Raw genomic sequence first — 4776 nt, forward strand, 5'->3', positions numbered from 1 at the left:
TATATTAGCAACCATATTAATTGTATGTGTTTAATATAAGTATCTTTTCACAGGAAAAAAAATCATAACTCAGAAAAAGACTAACTAGTTACCACAAAATTAACACTGAAAGTCATTGCACTGAACACAACTAATATTTTCACATCGATAACACGTCTGTGCAGGGCCATGAGTGTAAAAGCAAATATTATTTTCAGACTTCTGTCCTGGTTCAAGTTTTGCTGCGTGTTAGTTAGGTTAGGGGCCACTGACTTGAGTCCTGCTCATGGTGACTCTGTCAATGCTCACCAGGGGAAAACCCTGCTCAGTACCCCTGGGCCATTCTTTCCATGAGTGTTGGATCTGAGCCCTTGCTTGCGTGTACGGTGTCAATCCATCCTGGCAAGGGCCTTCCTCTTTTTCTCAGCACCTCTACCTGACATAGCATGAAGTCCTCTTCAAGCGATGGATTTCTCCTGAGAGCATGTTCAAAGTGAGTGAGATGAAGTATTGCCTTCCTTGCCTCTATGTCTAAGGAGCATTCTGGCTGAATTTCTACCAAGGTAGATTTGTTGTTATTTTGCAATTTATTGTGTGTTGTCTTAGTTGATGTTCTTTATTTTACTTCTCTGGTTTCTAATATCCATTGCAATGTCTACACAGAACTCCCAGATAAAATTCATGATTGAAAGGTTTATTAAGGAAGTTAACAAGTTGAAATGCCAGTGAGAAATGTTCAGGAAACTTATTTATCAGGAAACGTTACAAAGTTTTTTCAGGTATGCTAATAAATTGCCCCAAGGACCATCCCACTCTGCTGTAAGCCTTAACCCCAAAGCATTCAGTGGGTCGGTAAACCCAGCTGCCAGAATTCAGCTCCCAAAGGCACTTCACTTTGCAAACCAGTTTCCTAAACAGAGGTCCACCCCTCTGTTCTATACTATGGTTCCTGGTTCTTTTGGTGCTACTCTGAGATTATAGCTGTCTTCTGGATCGTGAAGTTCACTGATCAGTGATCTCAGGTCCAAAGGACAGATTACACCCCTTATTCTCGGTGGTAATGAGATTCCTCCTGCTAGTCTCAGAGGGCTCATTTCATACACAGCAGGATAGTGTTCCAGTGAATCATGTTTACAATTACTCACAGGTGAATGCTATCCCTATCTTCCCTAACTTTTTACCAGACTCATGCCGAAGAATCATGCTTGGTGGGAATGAGAGACTTTAGCTAGAAAAGTCACATTAAATAACTCACTTCCCCTGTACCCGGGACCCTCAAAATTCTTCACTAACATCTCCATTCAGATGCATTGCTTCTTCTTTGGTTTTCCTTATTCAATATCCAACATTTGCATGCATTTGAAATGACTGAGAGTACCATGGCACAGGTCAAGGGCAACTTCGTCTTCAAGGTAACATCTTTGCTTTTGAACACCTTAAAGAGGACTCCTGGAGCAGATTTACTGTTTGTCATAGACTTGTCTATCTAAAAAGATCTGCTATCATGTTGAGGGAAGATTGAGATGATATGCGTCCTACACTGAGTAGGTGTTGTTTTTAGCTCCCACAGAATACACCCTATGCACAACAAAATACAACACTCCCTGGCCCTGTGCCATGCTCACAATTGTTCTTATGTTTGAGCCCATTGCTGCAAGCATGGTGTCCTTCCATCTTCTTGTGGGCCTTCCTTTCTTGCCCTTCCCCACAACTTTACTAAGCATTAGAGCTTTCTCAGGAAACTGATCTCTCCTAACAGATTTTCCAAAATACATGAGATGACGCCTTACCATTTTAACAGCACTCTGGCTGTACAACTTCCAAACGGCTTTGTTTTTCTTTCTGGTAGTGCATGGCACTTCAAATATTCGTTGCTGGCACAATTCAGATGCATCAAGTCTACATAGATCCCCCGGTTATTTTTCTGTATATAATACAATATTTATTGTCCAAACAAACACAATTTACTGTCTAGTCAATTCTGACTCATAGCTACACTATGGAAAAGAGGAGAGCTACCCTCTTGGGTTTTCCAGACTGTGAAACCTTAGTGGATCAGAAAGCCTTATCTTTCTCCAGTGGAGAACCTATTGGGTTTGAACTAACCATCATTCGGTTGATAGCCCAACACATAACCCTCGTGGCACCGAAAACAAAAAGCAAACTCACTGGTGCTGAGTCAGTTCCCAATCATAGCAACTCTATAGGAGAGAGTAAAACTGCCTTTCAGATTTCTGTAACTCTTTACAGAAGTAGAAAGCCTTATCTTTCTCCCATGGGGCAGCTACTGGTGTCAAACGCTGATCTTGCAGGCACTAGCCCAAAGGATAATCCACTACATCACCAGTTCTCCTATAGAGTGTCATTAAGGGGCAAAAACAGGGTAAGGCATATTTATTTAACCAAAACCAATGTATTTGTCAGGGTAAGTTTATAGAGAAGGGAACCAACCTTAGCTATTTTAAGCAAAATGCAAAATATTATGAAGATATTAAATGAACAAATAAACAACAAAAACTCATTGTCATTGAGTCAATTGTGACTCACAGCAATCCTATAGAAGGACAGACAGAACTGCCCCTATGGTTTTCTGAAACTGTAAATCTTTATTCTCATCTTTCTCCTTTAGAGTAGTTGGAGATTCTGAACTACTGACCTTGCAAGTGGCAAGACCATGTGTAACCCACTGTGCCACCACCACAGCTAAGTCAATGGTTCTCAACCTCCCTAATTCTGTGACCCTTTAATACAGTTCCTCATTTTGTGTAACTCCCAACCATAAAATTATTTTCGTTGATACTTCATAAATGTAATTTTGCTACTGCTATGAATCAGGTGACCCCTGTGAAAGGGTCTCTCAACTCCCAAAGGAGTCGCAGCCCACAGCTTGAGAACCATTGCACTAGATCATATATAAAACATTTTTTAAAAGAGAGGAAGAGAGAGTGGAATGCAACCTGGCCCACCAAGCCCTGAGACAATATTCCTGCTCAGAGCATCCAAAGCACAGAGAGGAGCATAGGGCCGACCCGGTAAGAGGCACGATGTCCCTCACTGACCCATAGTGCTACTGGGGACAACACTGGAGACACAATTTGGGAATGCACCGGATCTGACCCCAGCAAGGCAAAACATAACATGCAACAGAACAGCAAGTGGAACAGAACAAGGAAGTCCCCAGGGAATACCAAAAATAGGCTTTGGGGCCAGGGCTTGGCATCCCATTAGACTTGACTGGAAAACATTCCTAAAGGCCAACACACAGACTTTTTACAGGCTTTTCTTTTTATTCCCTGTAGGTTTTGTTTGTTGTTGTTTTGTTGTCTTTTGTTGCTTTGTTTTGCTCTTTCTTGTTTGTTGTGCATATTATTATCTCTGCAGGTCTATTTAGATAAGATAGGCAAGAAAAACAACCAGGAGGAGATAACTACTGGACTCCTGGTTCCAGGAGGACATGGGAGATGGGGAAGCAGGGGGAAAGGAAGTGAGTGTTAACAAACCCAGGGACAAGGAAACAAAAAGTAATCCAAAGTTGATGGTGAGGTGGGTGTAGGAGGTCTGGTAGGGTTTGATTAAGGACAGTGTAACCGAGAGGAATTACTGAAACCTAAATGGAGGCTGAACATGAGAGTGGGACAAGAGGAAAACAAAAGGAAATAGAGGAAAGAACTAGGAGGCAAAGGCCGTTTATAGAGCTTGATGTACAGCCATGCACATATGTAAATATATTTATATATGATGATGGGGAAATAGATCTATGTGCATATATTTATAGGTTTAGCATAAAGATAGCAGATTGACTTTGGGCCTCTACTCAAGTACTCCCTCAATGCAAGACCACTTTGTTTTGTTAAACTGGCATTCCATGATGCTCACTTTCCAGATACAATCACTGAAGACAAAGCAGATGCATTAGCAAATGTGGTGAAGAAAGCTGATGGTGCCTGACTTTCAAAAGATAAAGCATCTGGGGTCTTAAAGGCTTGAAGGTAAACAAGTGGTCATCTAGCTCAGAAGCAACAAAGCCCACATGGAAGAAGCATACCAGCCTGTGTGATCACGAGGTGTCGAGGGATCAGGTATTAGGCATTAAAAGAACAAAATATCATATAATTTTGAAAGAGGGGGAGTACAGAGTGGAGACCCAAAGCCAATCTGTAGACAACTGGACATCCCCTTAGAAAAGGGAGTGGTGGAGATGAGCCAGTCAGGGTGCAGTAAAGCACCAATGAAACATACAGCTTTCCTCTAGTTCTTGAATGCTTCCTCTGTCTTCCACTATCATGATCCCACTTTTTCCTTACAAACCCGGCTAGACCAGAGGGTGAACACTGGTGCAGATAAGAGCTGGAAACATAGGGAATCCAGGACAGATAAACCCCTCATGTCCAATAATGAGAGTAGCAATACCAGGAGGTTAAGGGGAAGATGGGGTAGAAAGGGGGAACTGATCACAATGATCTACATACAACACTCTCCCTGGAGGATGGACAACAGAAAAGTGGTGGAAAGTAGACATCGGTCAGTGTAAGATATGAAAAAATAATAATTTATAAATTATCAAGGGTTCGTGAGAGAGGGAGTATAGGGGACGAAGGGGAAAAATTGAAAAGCTGATACCAAGAACTCAAGTCAAAAGCAAATGTTTTGATAATGATGATGGCAACAAATGTACAAATGTGCTTGACACAATGGATGGGTGGATGGATTGTGATAAGAGTGGTACAAGCTCCAAATAAAATGATTAAAAACAAAAAAAACTGACCAGGTGGGCTGAAGTAAAACACTAGACTGATC

Source organism: Tenrec ecaudatus, chromosome 3 (assembly GCF_050624435.1).
Source record: "Tenrec ecaudatus isolate mTenEca1 chromosome 3, mTenEca1.hap1, whole genome shotgun sequence".
Taxonomy (NCBI): Eukaryota; Metazoa; Chordata; class Mammalia; order Afrosoricida; family Tenrecidae; genus Tenrec; species Tenrec ecaudatus.